Genomic DNA, 16,070 nt, shown 5'->3' on the forward strand with positions numbered 1-16,070 from the left:
GCACTTTTAAAAAAATATCCTCGATTTCCAAAAATGTTTTGTCAGTTCCGACAAATATTCCCACTTACGGAAAATACGCTCACTCTCCGAAAATATCGTCAGGCGTAAGACGTTCCCTTACTCTCCAAACAAAGAGTTTCCTTTCCTAATCTTCCCTCATTAAAACGTCCTCACTTTAAATAAAAACAACCTCAATTTCTCAAAATTTACTTCCTTTTAAAAAATATCCACACTTACCACCAAAACTTTCATAAAAAGTTCTCACTTTCCAAAAATGTTCTGCACTCAAAGACGCTACTTTTCCAAAATGTTTGTCTCATTTTTTTAGATAAAAAGTTCCCCACTTTCCAATATACGGTCAAAAATGTTTCCATTTTCAAAACTGTCCACTCGTGTCCACTTTCACACACAAACCAGAGACGTCTTCACTTTCTAAACAGCATAAATACGATAAAGACCGACAGCCAAAAATATCCGCTCACTCTCTAAAAACGTCTCCTGTGAAATATGTCCTCACTTCAAAAAATGTCCCTTAAACGTGTCAAAAAACACAAAATGTCCTCAATTTTTAAAAAAAAAACTGTCCAGATGTCCCACTTAAAATGTTTTACCATAACTTTTGTCGTCTCAATTCTATCATGAAATAAAAGGACGTCAACGGACACTTTTTATGATTTCTGTTGACAAAATGATTTCTGGGTGTTTGGACACAAAAACAAAAACTGTGATCGTGTTGATTTTCACGGAAACTAACGTGTTTCTGAAACGTTGCATTCATCAGAAAACACACACACACACACACCGGCTGACACTCGTGTGTGTGTGTGTGTGTGTGTGTGTGTGTGTGTGTGTTTTCTTTGCGGTGTATCCTCACACACACACACACACACACACACACACACACACACACACACAGAGGGAGCTTTTTCCTCCTGCAGAGAAAACCCAAAGTGAGGACGCATCCACGAGGAGGAAAGCCAAGCTTCCACTGCGGTCGACCTACTTTCACCGAGAGCCAACCTCCAGCGAGCGGAAAAAAAGGCAGAAAGAAAAAAAGGAAAGCGTCGTCAAACGCTGCACTCAGAGTCTGAGTTCAGAAGAAGTAGAAAATGGGATTTAAATTGCTCTAAATTTGGGAGTTTGGGAGCTCTGAAGTCTTTTCGGGGTTGTGTTTGTGCGTGTTTTACCTCGCGCACACGGACGGCTCAGTTTTTAACTCGGCGCTGAAATCACAGTCTGAAGAAAACACGCAACCTTCCAAACTTCCCACAGATTTGACAAAATACAACCAACAAAAATGTAACTCTTTGCTCTCTTAACTCTGGTTTTTTGCTCCCATTTTTTTTATCAGACTTTTTCTGCACGCAGTTGATATCCAGATTTTTAACCCCTTCAAACCTGAAATTGGCTTGAAGGAAAAATGACAAAAAAATTAGCAGAAGAAATTTATAAAAAGTTGCAAGAAAATTACCAAAAAAAAAAGAAAAGTAGAAGAACCCAAACTGAAAATGACCTGAAAAAGTGCACAAATACAAAGAATTTCTGATAATTATTAGAATAATTATCCATATGTTTTTTTGGCAATTTTCCTTAGTTATTTTTAAAAAATTCTAATAACACTTTTCTTTTTTTTAGGTATTTTTTGTCACTTTTTACTTTTTTTTGCGAAACATTTCATGCAGCTTTTTTTTCTGATGTTTTTGAAAGAAATCACAAATTTGCTCAGTTTCAAGTGTTTAAATGCTCGAGAAAGGCTCAAACAAACTGATGACAATCCAGGTTTCAAAGGGTTAACCCTTTGACACCAGAGCAAAATGGCTTGATTTCTTAAAAAAAAAAAAAACATGCGAAGAGGGCAAAAAGAAGAGGGCAAAAGAAAAAATGACCCAAAAATTAGCACAAAAAATAAAAAAATAAATTACAAGAATTACCTGAAAATTTGCGTAAAAAAAAGTTAAAAGAAATGACACTCCAAAATGTGCTTAAAATTATGTTTTTGTAACATAATTTTAAATTCTGATAATTATAATAAATATAGTTTCTTTTCACTAGACACCAAGACATTCTCCCTAAAGTTGCTCATTGATTTTTCACCATTTCTTTAAAAAAAAAATCACATGGATTTACTCAGGTTTCAAACGGTTAAATAATCAGACAGATCTTCGTGAACCTGGACCCCGAAAACACCAGCCGCTACTTTACAGAAGCTGAAAAAAAGATTTAAAATACAACAATCACGAATAAAAGACTCACTGGGGAGCCTGAAATCCTGCGGAGGGTCTCAGTTGCAGCAGTTTTCACGTTAAACCAGCGTTTCCTGAACCTCTGCTGGTGTTTCAGGTCTCTGCTCCCGCACAGCCGATTCTTCCACTGAGCTGATTGATAACCAGCTGATCATTTCAATCAGCTGTGCTGCAGCAGGAGCACAGCTGAAACATGCAGAACCATCAGCTGTCTTTTCTGTGATTCAGTTTGTGTATTCTGTTTCAGTTTAGTGGAGCTGGTTAGAGCTCGTGTGGGGACACTTTTTTATTTAAGATAAATATAAAATACAACCTTCTCAAGTTGTGTGTCCCTCACATAGGCCAAAATTAAAAACACAATCCTGCTTAAATGCATACATGGTTTTCAGCACCTTTTCCCCGTAATAAATAACAAACAGTCCCTAACCCGAACCACCGAGGCCACAGCGGCGACTGGGAGCACGTGCAGTTAAAGTCAAACATGACGGAGGAATATGACTTCAAATTCACTTTCCTGGGCATGTTAGCCTGATTTTGAGAAATTCGATTTAGTCCGATTTCAGTTGGACGACGTGTATTTTAACCCTTTAGGCCTCACTTTAATATTATACACGCCCAAATCGCACAAAACGTGCTTTTCAAAATATTATACATTAAGATCATTTTCTACATTTAATTGAGTTTATGTTTTTTAACCAACATCAGTCCTAATCATAAATATCAAATATTCATTAATTTTCAGAATTTTAACCCTTTAAATGGCATTTTTTGTCATGATGCCACTATGTTTTTAGATGAAAGAAACACAAAAACATGAATGATGCTGAGTGTCCTCCTCCTCAGTGTGTGAGTGTAGCTGCTGACAGTCTGGGATATGTCAGTGTGTGAGTGTAGCTGCTGACAGTCTGGGATATGTCAGTGTGTGAGTGTAGCTGCTGACAGTCTGGGATATGTCAGTGTGTGAGTGCAGCTGCTGACAGTCTGGGATATGTCAGTGTGTGAGTGCAGCTGCTGACAGTCTGGGATATGTCAGTGTGTGAGTGTAGCTGCCGACAGTCTGGGATATGTCAGTGTGTGAGTGTAGCTGCCGACAGTCTGGGATATGTCAGTGTGTGAGTGTAGCTGCTGACAGTCTGGGATATGTCAGTGTGTGAGTGTAGCTGCTGACAGTCAGGTGGAAAATAGTCAAAATGACAAATTCAGAGTCAAAAGCCCAGAATGACACCCAGAAATAATACAAGTCCTGTTTTTCTGCTCTGATGGCTGTGGGATCAAAAATGTCAGTTTGAATGGGTTTCAATGGAGCATTTTTGGACCTGAACAGTCTGAATGTAACTATTTAGTTTCCACAGTGTATTTTAGACTTATTGTAGGAGCTGAGCTGGAAACGAAAAGAGTGTAAAATGCTCCAAAGGGTTAAAAGTCCAGTTTAAGAAATCTACTTTTTCTATCATCGTGTAAATGTTCTGTGTGCAGAGCTAACCTGACTGACTGCTATTAATTAATCAATCATTATTATTATTTACTTTCATCAGTTTGGAGCTGCTAATGGCTTCTCATCTAAGAAAAAAAACTTTTTTTTCGGGAATGTAAAAATATTCTTTTGTAGGACTGAACGTTATCGCGAGGAGGCATCAGGACACGTTTCTGTGATGAAGGGACAAATGGACACCTCTACGTCCCCGCCCTCGACCACACGGGGTTAAAAATAGATTCACGGTTTACGCCGCGCGCTGAGAGGGCAGAGGGGGTTGCTGGGTAGACTTTGGAGGCTAAACTTACCCACAGGCATGCTGGGAGTTTATAATTAAATACATAAGATGTAGATCAAACCACCTGTGAGACCTCTGACTGTGGGTCTGTTTCTGGATCCATCAGAGTTAAATTTAAAACCAAAATCTGAACCCGACACACTGAAAGCCAAAACCCCCTCTACCCTTTACACACACACACACACACACACACACACACACACAGTTTGTAACCATCACTGACTTTAAATAATCAGCCTCTAATCCTAAATGTGACTTTAACCATTAAATAATGAGGTCAAGATGTTGCCGTATTTTCTAAAAGTGTCCCACGTGTACTCACGTAAAAACATGTTAGTTTTTTAAAACTAGTATGAAAAAATAAAAAATAAAATAAAAATTCAAGACGTCTCTGCTTCTCAAAATGTTTCTACTTTATTATAATTTCCCTTGTTACCAAAATGATCTCACTTTTTGAAAACACCCTGAATATTTAAACACATTTTTTAAAAAATCTTTCTTCTTACCAAAAATACGGCCACTCTCCTAAAACGTCCTCGCCTGTTCTTACTTGAAAAAAATGTCCTCACTTTCTTAAAATGTCCTCATTGGTCAAACCTTTCTGTAATGATCAAAGATCTCCACAATTTTCAAAATGTCTTGCTAAAAAAAAAAAAAAAAATGTACCCACCAAATGTCAATGTTGACAATTCTCGTAAAGACGACTATTTACCATAATATTTTCAGGTTTCGGTCATCCACACAAAAAAGGCTCCGCGTCCACACTGAAGGTTAAAAATATGAAGAGCCATCAGATAAATTAAATTAAACACTAGAAATCTGAAAAAGAAAAATATGAGAAATAAACCTTCTTGGTGTTTCTCTGTTTCTGAATTATTATCATTTTTTAAATGTGGTGCTCTTTAAAGTTCCTCGAGTAAACAGGCTGTTTACTCGCTCGGCGCGCTGCCCTACTTTCATATCACAGAGGAGGACACGAGTTATTTTCTTCCTCTTAAAAACCGGGCCTGCATGTGTCAAACGCTCTCAGCCTCAGTTTGTCCTCATTTTTTAAGCCTGGCTGCTCAAAAAGTAAACACATATCAATGAATAAAGTCATAAATGCAGACGCACAATGCAAACAGGAAAGAGCGAAACTCGAATCATCTGCAGAGAGTTTGACGGCAGCGACCTCTGACCTTTGACCTTTGAGCTCTGCGCGAACACATCAGCTGTTAAAGGACGCTGATTCAGTTTGCTTCTTTAAAAATGTTGAATGTGAGTTTTTATATTTTGATTTAACACTCAGAACCCAAAAGTCTTTTAACAGTCATTTAACCCTTTAGGGCCTGTTTTCATATCACACACACTCAAAATACACTTTTCACACTCAAACTTTAAAGAATGCTATACATTAACATGATTTTCTACTTTCATCGAGTTTATTTTTAAAACTAATATCAGTGATAACAATAAATTAACAATAACAATAAATAAAAGACAGTAGTTGGATGCATTCGGAGCGCAGCTCAGTCCAAAAATCTGAATTTTCTTTGTTTTTCTGCACTTTGTAACTTTGCTTAGATGAGTGCTTTTCTGTTAAAGTGGTTATTGTTATAATAAAATGTTCCTCCTGATTAAAACCGACCTGATTCTTCACGTTTATCCGTTGTTTGGGAGTGTGTTTGAGTGTGACCTCCTCTGTGGAGTTGATGTTCAGACGTGTCTGGACGTGTTTTTTCACACCAGCGCAGAGGTTTTTTCAAACTGGTCTCGAATGAACGTGGCTGGCGTGTGAATCTGCACCGACACAAACAAAGCAGCCAAACTCCGGCGTCCACGTGCTCCCCCGCAGCTCCGAACACATGGCCCGCCGCGCGTCCTCGGGGTCGAGTGTCGCCGTAACCAGAGACGCCTGACCTGTGCTCATGTAAGCAGCCGTGAGTCGGTTATATTTAGACCTGCCGGGGGGGGGGCGGCGCTGCCTTAACCCCCGCAGCTACACGCCACGCTGCCAGCTCCGCCTCGGGTTACGAGCCGCTCCGTTTAGAACAAACAATGTTGTGGAACTGGACGGCGAACAGACAGGATTTATGGCGGATCGAGTGTCGCTCAAGGACACTTCGCTGTGCTCAACGTGACACTGCGGCGACCCGAAAAAAGATCCGGGGAACGCCGAGGCAGGAAACCCGATCAGGAGGACGACGCCAACATGTTGAGTAAGCCGAGACGGAGCGACACGTTCTGATCCCGACTCGTCACACGGTGCCGCTCTGTCAGCGACCTTCTGGGTCTACTTAGGACGTTTTAGGTATCCGTCAGCTGTTTATGCGCCGTGACGCCGTTACCGTGATGTCAACAAAAGCACATGGTGGGAAGATGCAGCACGTCGTTTTGTTTAGACAACAGCACATGGCGACCAACAGGGACTGTCACCATGGTTACCATTAAGCAAAACAGCCACATTGTAAGGTGTAAAAAAAAAAAAAAAATCACATCCACGCAGGAAGCAAACACTGACGGTTCTGCTCGCTGCCCGCCGGCGTTCGTCTGCACCAGCCTCCGGCTTCTTGACACATTTCGTCATGTTTATTTTATCTTTAACTGTTTATTTACAGATAAACTAAACTACTACAAATAAAATGATTTCTGTAATTTTATGCATTTTACACATTGTATTTTTAGCCTTTTTAATTTTTTTTATTCATAATGTTGGTGGGTTTTTATTTATTTTATTTTTCCTTTTTATATTCTGTGCATTCAGTTTTTACCCTTATTTTATTTAATTTTTATTAATATTATCAGGTGAGTTTCATCTATTCTGTGAGTTCTGTTCTGATCTTATTTTATTTTTTCATGGAGGTTTTATTGTGTTTTTTATGTGAGGCACTTTGGGCTGCATTTCCTGTATTTGCATTTCTGGCCTTAAAAAATAAAAGTGGGTTGTTTTTCATTTTTGGATTTTGAAATGAAAATCTGGTAACTATTTCCTTTTTTTTAATTCTGTTTCTTATAGAAAAAAATCCAAAGACCAAAAAGTCCACTGACCCTCAACCATTTCAGTTTGCATGATTTTATTTGTCTAAAATCATCCTGGAACGTTTAAATCATGATTCATTCACGTGAAACACTTTTTTAAAAAATTGCTGTTAAAATAAAGTTTGCCATCACGAATCATCGACCACGGCAGCGACGGAGACCAGACGGACGTGCAAAGACAGTGAGACGTGATCATAACTGAGATCAGCTGTTTGGCTCAGGATGTTTTTAAAGGAGTTTGGAATAAATCACTGACAGGCGGCGGGAAAGTGGTTAAAGCCTCCGTCACGGAGAGTTTCCTGGGAAGTGACGGAGGATCACAGGAGGATTTCTCCTTTAAGGTCTGGTCCTCCTCTTTAATCTGCTGCTCACAGCGCTGCAGATAAACCACACACTCCTCACTGTGACTGCTGCACACACACTGCTGATAACAGGGCTCAGAGTGTGTGTGTGTGTGTGTGTGTGTGTGTTTCTGGGTTTCCTGGAAACATCCTGCTGTGCTCGATCAGGAGCCGCCAGCTCAGCAGATTGAGCTGTCGTTGTGTCCGTTCTCTCAGGCTTTGTTCAGACCGCCAGCACAAATCTGATCTTTGTCAGATCCAGATTAAAATCATGAAGTCCGAACAGCAAATAACCACATGAAATCCGATTTTTGTGAATCTGGTCCAAACCGTATGTGGAGATGGTTTGAAATGCGCTTCAAATTGGATTTCTCCGTCTTCAGTGCGGACGCTGTGGTCATTCAAATCCGTCACGTCACTCACAGCGCAGCCAAATCCCCGGGAAGTGCGCCGGGCGTTGATGCCAGATTTACATAGTGGCTGAAAGTGGAATTACAGCGTTTGAGTCGGTCACATGATGCACGCTGGCCCAGAAAGACCGACACGTGGAAAGAGATGTCTGTAAATCAGGAAATAATTTAGTGTGAGCGTCAAAACCCCCGAAACGTCTTCTATCCCTGCCTGGATGTAAACCATCCGCCTCGATAACATTTGGAAAGTCTAAAACAGCCGCAAGATTACATTTTTTAGACCGCCGTTCACGCTAGCGAGGTGCTAATTTGGAAGTTGGTCGCTCCGCTGCCGGAAGTTAGCCGTATTGGGCAAACTCGTCCGCCATTAATCTCTACTACGCATGCTCTATGGGCCAGTAGATCCGGGTATTTTACACATTTCTAAACCCAGAAAAGGCGCTTTTTCGACTTCCTGTGCCACTGAGCAGCTCTTATGAACGAGGCCCCGCCCCCACGGCGGTATCCAGACTTTCCTATAAAACATCCATGAGCGCAACGCACCATGAGGATGACGTGCTCCCACCAATTACTGTTTTCCAGAAATGACAGTTGAGAAACACACGATGTTCAGTGTTTGTCTTCACATTCACTCACGGAGGAGGACGAGAGGCCTCGACCGCATCGACAAATCTCACCGAACGTTACACTGATCACATTTTTATCTAATGCTGCCTTCATGTGCTCCTCTGAAATATGGTATTTCCGAGTTCCAAGCACGAGCGGCCTTTCAAAGTCGTAATTACGAGTGGGGACTCGGGAAATTTCAATGTTACCCGAGTTGCGGAGTTGTGACGTTTGCATAATGTTTTCAGGGCAGCAGAAATGATGGAAAGAGTGTCAACAACTGACAGTAAAAAACAAAATCATGAGAGGGAGTGATGCTGGACTGAATATCATCAGAGAATCACAGCTGTGATGGTATCGGTCCAACATCAGCGCCTCCACTCTCACATTTCTTCAGTTCAGCAAGCATCTTTTATTCATTAACAGTAACAAGCGACAACGGATTACGATTGTTTGTTTAATTAATGGTTTGTTTTTTTTGGCCCTGCTGACACAAACAGCATCACAGCTGCTGGACGTGACAGCTGTTGCCTAGCAACACAAAAACATTCTTCATGTTCTGCTGTTCTGCACGGAGCAGCCGCTTCGAATCATGAACGTTTATCTCCGTGTTTTCAGTGAAATCAGAGTCTGTTAACTAACAGTTCGTCGCTGCTCCTCCGTCACCTCCAGTGTGTGTGTGTGTGTGTGTGTGTGTGTGTGTGTGTGTGTCTCAGGCTGTGGACAGTGTCAGACGAGTGTGTCCCTGTCTCACTGCACATCCTCGTAACATCTGTAACAGCTGCTTTAGTCCCGGTGACCGGCGGTTTAACAGCTGCTGCCTCCCCGGCTGCAGGTTTTACTCAGGTATCTTTTGAGCGATGATGTCGGTCAGACGGGATTTCCTCGCTCGTCAAATACTGATACAATCTACGGTAACGTAGACCAAAGTGTGAGCCTAATCAACGGACTTCGAATAGCTGTGAAGCGGAGTGATACCTGAGTTAAAAGGTAACAGTCTCAGTGATGTTGTACTGTTGAACGCCTCTCGACCAATCAAATCGCTTGGTCAGAACTACCTGTTGTATAAATGTGGTTATTTTGTTCCGAGTTGGTCTCATTTACTTTTAGAAGTGTCACATTTTAGTATCTGCATCTATGAGCTGCAGCAAGCGAGCAAACTTCGAACTGTGCAGCAGCCAAGACAGAATACTACCGCCGATAACGTTATTTACAGTACCAGTATTTACAGTACAGTACAGTCCGATATTAATGAGAGTAAGTTAGGACTCTGGATTGTGATGTGTCTGTACCGGGTCTGTGCTGAGGTCTGAGTGTTTGCAGAAATGCTGCCAGCACGTCTGACAACGTGTCGTGTGTTTTCGCTCCTCAGGCTGATGGCTGCTGACAGGAGGGCGTGTGGTCGATGATATGTGACCCTCTGATTGATCGAAGCTCCACGCTTGTGCTCCTCTTCAGTTTTTGCTCCTTCAAATGTTCACTGACTCCAGATCATCCGGCCGCCCCGCAGCCCGTCACCGTGCCGCCGTCATTGATCTGCAGAGATTTCAGTGTTTGATAAGCGACACCTGCGTTCGCTGCGTCCCTCTGATTAGCCCCGAGTCCAGAGCCCGGCGGCGGTGACGTTCAGGCCGAGCTGACGGCGACTCAGAGCCGGAGTAACGGCGTGTAATCTCCTAAATGAGAATTGACCGTTGCTGTCAGAGTTGATGTTATCCCCGAGAGTCAGCGAACGGAGCTGCCATTATTCTAATTAAAGCCGGTCAGCGAAGGCGTGAAGACGGCGAAGGGAGGAGGTGACAGGGCATGAAACGCGCAGAGAAGGCGCCACTTTTATTTTTATAACAACATTTTAGAACAGGAGGAGGCCAACAGATTATCTCGCCGTCTCTGCTGCCGACAGGGCGACACGTGAACGGAGAAAAATCCCAAATCACAGCAGGTTTTTGGTCTGATCCGTTTCTGCTGATACTGGAGAGTCCAGTCTGAGATATCAGTGAATTATGGCTGAAGAAGACAAATACATTTTTTTGGTGTTTTCTGGGATTTCTCTACAAAATCTGGTCCAGGACGCAGAGAACAATAATTATTAACCCTCTGACGCCTGGATTGACTTTTTTAGTGTGTTTGTTGTGTTCAGACATGTTTCAAAAGCTACTTGACCCTTTGACACCTCAGCAAATTGATTTGATTTTTTTTTTTTTCAAAACCAGGCAATGACCAACTTGGTAAGTCATGACCCATAAAATGCAAGAAATTAGTAGATGTGACAAGAAAATGACATAAAATTTAGGTTAAAAAAAGAGGGGAGGATTCACAAAATTATCTAAGAAAAGGACGAATTCACAATCATATTAACTTTTTACTAAAATACACAAGATAAATACATTTTTTTAAAAATCAGTTTTTAGGTCGGAATGACTTGAAAGATAAAATAGAAATTGCAGGACGGTCAGGTCTGCGTCAGCTCCATCGCTCGCTGTTCAGGGGGTCGACCAGCTGGTGAAAGCCTGGATACGAGTGCACGTTGTTGGGATGCTTTCGCAGGGCGAGTGGGTGCAGGGTGGAGAGCTTTGGTGGTTGTTCATCTCAAAATAGCCACTCAGACCCCCAGCAACGGCCCTGTGTTTACATGCAAACATCTCGCACAACGCCTGGTGACGACCTTTACTTTACCTCCTGACACACACAGACACACACACACACACACAGACACACACACACACACACGATTTAACCTGTCAGCCCACACATGGAAACATAAACACATTCATGTACACAAACACACTCGGATGCTTTCTGCTTGGGTGAAACATGACCGGGTGCACACACACACACACACACACACACACACAAAAACACACACACACACACACAGTGCATATATTCAATACAATCCTTCTCAACTAAAGCAGAAGTGTGACAATCACCCTGCAGGCGTCTTAACAGCTGTCTGAGTGTTGAGCCATAAATAAACATGGTGACAAAATGAGCTCACACACACACACACACACACACACACACATACACACACACACATACCCTGAGGCTCTCTGGGAAGTCCACAGACATGAAGAGGATCATGTGAGGGCTCATATTATGACACTAGATGTCTTTCTCGCCTCAGGGTGATCTGATAATCCTGGGGTCAAAGGTCAGCGCCTGTCCTGCAATAGAAACACATGATCCAAAAGCTTCCTCTTGTATAATATTAGGCTGTTTTCCTGCACCCTCTCTCTCTTCTCTGACACCCTTTCTTTTTTTCTGCCTTTACTCCCTTTATTATCTTTGCCTCCATCACTTTTCCTAATTCCTTCCTTCTTTGTTTCCTTGCTTCCTCTCCATTTTTCTTGTCCTGGCTCGATCTGGCTCACTCCTCTTTTTTTTTAATCTCCTCACTCGATCGCAGACATCCAGTCCTGCCAAATCTCTGTGTTCCTGGTTGGTTAGATAAGAGAGTCGGTTTGCCAGCGGCCCCGCCTCCCTCAGAACAACACCCTCTTTAATCTCATCCGCCATCTTCCCTTGCCATTCGTCCCCCTCTCCTCACATCCCTCAGTCCTCGCCACACGCTGTCGACAGACGCTCGATTTCAGAAACACTTTGGTTTTTGTTGTTGCAGCATCAAGGCTATGGATGGATTGGTGGACAGGCTCATAGACAGGGACCTGAGTGGTTAAGGGGCCATAAAGAGCCACAAAAACAACCACAGACAGATGAGAAACTATTCAAAGAGATTCAAATTAATCCACAGTCACAAAATGACTTCAAAGAGATGCAAAGTAGGTCCAAAGAGATGCAAAATGACAAAAAAGACAACACGTCCAGAGGTGCAAAACAACTACACCGAGACTCAAATGATCACATTTGATGCAAAACAACTAAAGGACCACAAAGAGACAGAAAGTTTGCCCAATAGAGATGCAAAACAACCATAAAAGACACTTAAAATGATCACAAAGAAAGACAAAAAGACCACAAAGGGACACATTAATTTAAAAAAATCTCGTAACAATTACAAAGAGATACAAAATATCTACAAAGAGACCAAAATATCATAGCCCAAAGAAATGTAAAACAACAATAAAGAAATGCAACATGACCAGAGGTGCAAAACAACCACAGAGACTCAAAATACCACAAAACATGCAAAACAACCAAAAAGAGACACCATTTGAACTCATTTCTTGCACTTTGTGTGATAATTCTTGTCAGTGGATGGTGGTCATGGTTGTGCTGTTGCTGTGATCCTGTCTGTGGCTGTGCCTGGATCATGGTGACGGCTGAGCTGATGCTGTGATCCTGCCTTTGACTGTGCTTGTGTTATGGTTGCACTAATGCTGTGTTCCTACCTCCAGCTGAGCATGGATTGTGGTCTTGGTTGTGCTGTTGCTGTGATCCTGTCTGTGGCTGCGCCTGTGTCGTAAGCCTTGGATGCACTGACACCGTGATCCTGCTCGACGCCAACCTCCACGGCCATTATTATTAGTAATGCCTCCAATATTATATACACATGGGACTGTTATAGCCACTTACAATATTTCCATGTAACATAACATGCTATTATAAATTATAAATTTCATTTATTATTTTATTATTATTATTATATTATATTATTTTTATTTTAGTACTATTGTTTTATGTTATTTTACTGTTACCATTATAGCTGTGCATCTCTCTCCCTCTTTCTTCCTCCCTCACTTTTTCTCTCTTTCTGTTTTCTATATCTCATTTGGTCATCTACTGCAATTTAATTGTTTTTTATGACATCGATTGCACGTGTGTCCGTCCTGGAAGAGGGATCCTTCCTTAGTCGATGTGAGGGTCTAAGGACAGAGGGATGTCGTACGCTGTAAAGCTCTCTGAGGCAAATTGTGATGTGCGATAATGGGCTTCATAAGTGAAATTGACTTGACTTGGCTTGACTTTCTCAAATGTAAAATGTTTTTTTTTTTCATACTTCTGTGCCCGGGGTCATCTCGTGATCCGTGGACGGGTTTTTGCTGCGTTGTTTGACAGGATTTGTTGACGAGATTGAAGGCAAAATCGAGGCTTCTGTGATCTGGTTAAGTGTGAAGATGAGCGATAAAAAGTCTCCTCTGCTTCACCTCATGCGGGGTGAAGCCGAGCATCAGTCTGTTTGAGTCATTTTCTCTCTCTCTCCTTTTTTTCTCTCTGTTTCTCTCCAAACTTTGTGGCCTACTTTTTGGGCGCTTTGAAAAATTGTCTTTGGCGAGGGTTGGATGAAAGTTGTCGGGGGGGGCGGCCGGGCAGAGGAAGCGTGTGAAGGCTTGCCCCTTTATCTTCCTGCCCAGACCTCCATCATGTCTGACTCTCCCTCCCTGCTTCTATCTTTTCCTCTCTCCTCCTCTCATGTTGTGAGATTACTCATCCACTCAAGTTCTTGCATCTAGAATAAAATAAAAGTTAAAAAAAAAAACCCAGCTCTCTTTTTAATGTGACAGACGGCTACAAAAATGTGATGAAACACAAACAGACTCTTTGATGCCGTTTCAGATCTACTGGTGATTTTTCAGACACACAAAAGTGAAATTTTGAACAGCACGGTCAGCTTATAGGTGATACTTCCACGGAGAAGTTCATCTGTTTAATTTCCAGTCGACACGTTAGAAAACGTTCTCACCTCAACTTGTCACATGGCGCCGCTCTGCCAGCGACCTTCTGCTTCGGCTGGTTACGCTCCGGGAGGCCGTTACTGTGATGTCGTGTTGTCACTTTGAGAGAGTTTCGGTCTCGTCTCGGAATCAAATGCATTTTGACTCGGTCTTGTCTCGAACGCGGACATGAGATTTTTTAGTCGAGACCACAACAGATTTATTTGTTAACATAATTTCAGGGATTGGATGTAAATTTTCCTTCTTCAAATAGAGCCAGTCACATAATTTATTTGTAGTTTGCTTTTTTGTCACTGATAATGGCAGACACCCTTTTAGAAATAGGAGGAAAAATATATAAATATACATAAATATAAATAGCTAGATAGATATAGTCTTGGTCTTGACTCAGTCTTGGTTAGTATGGTCTTGATTATGGTCTTGATCACAACACTAGTTAACACCAGTGGCTTGGCCTGCTATGTAAGTCATACTCTACATAAAAAAAAAATCATTTGAAGTGTTACTTTAGTCAAACTCATTAGTCTTATTAAAAGCATTTTGTAAAAAAGAAACATAAAATATGAACAACAAAGCAGAAAGCTAAGCCCCCGTGTTACCGCCGACGTGTTAAAACAGGGTTATGTCACAACAGCCTCATTCCAACGTCGACAAATAGCACCGCTTTTGGCTTAAAAGCATGAAACGCTGCTGGTCGTGGTCAGCTGAGAACGCAGCCGACAGAACCGCTGTCCGTTATTATGCTGCGTTCATGTGATGTGGTGCGTTCAAGGTCGTAGTTGGGATGTTGTTTTTCCGACTTTGTAGTGTTGATGTGAAATGTAAAAATGGGAACAACATGGAAGATAGTTTAAACAGGATGTTAAAAGCTGTTTCCAGGTTATAGACTGTTTTGTATGTTATTTTATTTTTCATATATTATATTTTTATATATTTGTATGTTAATCTAAGCCACTCTACATGGACAGCAGGTAACATTAAAACCATATTAAACTCTATGTCTACGTTAAAAAAAACATGTTTGTTATTGCTTCTTATAAGAAGAGCATAAAATAATAATAAATGTTCATGTTTCCATTGTTTAATTTTGCAATTTCAATACGTGTGCTTTGAGGGTTAATGGAAACCCTCTGAGTAAAATGGTCATTTTAGGGAAATGAATGAATGCTCTCTTTCAGTACTGGGAAACAAAACTTTACATGTCATAGTTTTGCATATTTTAACGGCACATAATGACTTATAGGTTCTGCACAATATTGGTGCTGTTATCATTTTCCCAAGTCACCAGGATTTGCAATAATCTCCACAAAGTGCACTCATTTCTTCTGCTCTGGTCAGAGATCCAGAGTCCGGCCTCAGGTCTCCTTGCTGATTAGGATCAATTGGGAGCAGCTGTGATCTTCTCCTCAGCTGCAGGTGATCAGCCTGCTGGGAGGCTTTTTGGGAGGTTTACCTGCTCGGTTGGTTTTGTGTCTCCAGAGAGCCGACACCTTCAGTTGGCTTTCTGTGTGTTTTGTGTTGAGTGGGAATCTGTGTGTGTTTGAAGTGTGATTCTTCTTTAGGAAATGCATTTGTTTCCAGTAACTCCAACTTTACTTTCATTTTGGGACCAATTCTTTGGTTTGTCAATCATTTTGATAGAATCAATGGGGCGTTTTACTCCAACGCCACCTTTTAGAAAACAAATTTTGCTTTCACGTTTTTGTGCATGCAGTTTTGTTAGTTTCCCAAACTGCGACCCGTGTAACACTCCTCTGCAGCAACACGCTTAACTGTTAGTCTTCCTCCCCGAAGACTGAAAGACACGAGACACAGATGCAGTATGTCTGCAGCAGCATTTCTGCAACCGAGTGTGTTGTAATCTTTTCTTGCAGCTGGTTTTCTCTGCACACACTTTAGTAGGTAAAAACTATTTAGGGCCCACTTTAATATCACACACACTCGTGCACGCTCTGTGCAACCTCACATTTAAAGGTTTAAATTTCTGAAAAATAATGAATAATTGATATTTATGATCAGAACCAATGTTGGTTAAAAAAATTAA

General features: G+C 41.6%; 1 long non-coding RNA gene across 1 annotated transcript in view; it reads right to left on the reverse strand.

The window, feature by feature from the left end:
- Window positions 1-2,390, reverse strand: part of LOC148190083 (uncharacterized) — a 29,093-nt gene extending 26,703 nt beyond the window's left edge. Inside the window, exon 1 of the long non-coding RNA XR_015776117.1 lies at window positions 2,254-2,390. This is a non-coding gene — a long non-coding RNA (uncharacterized LOC148190083). The remainder of the gene's footprint in view (window positions 1-2,253) is intronic.
- Between the last annotated feature and the right edge of the window lie 13,680 nt (window positions 2,391-16,070).

Source organism: Plectropomus leopardus, chromosome 3, assembly GCF_026936395.1.
Source record: "Plectropomus leopardus strain MGB_pleo_1.0 chromosome 3, ASM2693639v1, whole genome shotgun sequence".
Taxonomy (NCBI): Eukaryota; Metazoa; Chordata; class Actinopteri; order Perciformes; family Serranidae; genus Plectropomus; species Plectropomus leopardus.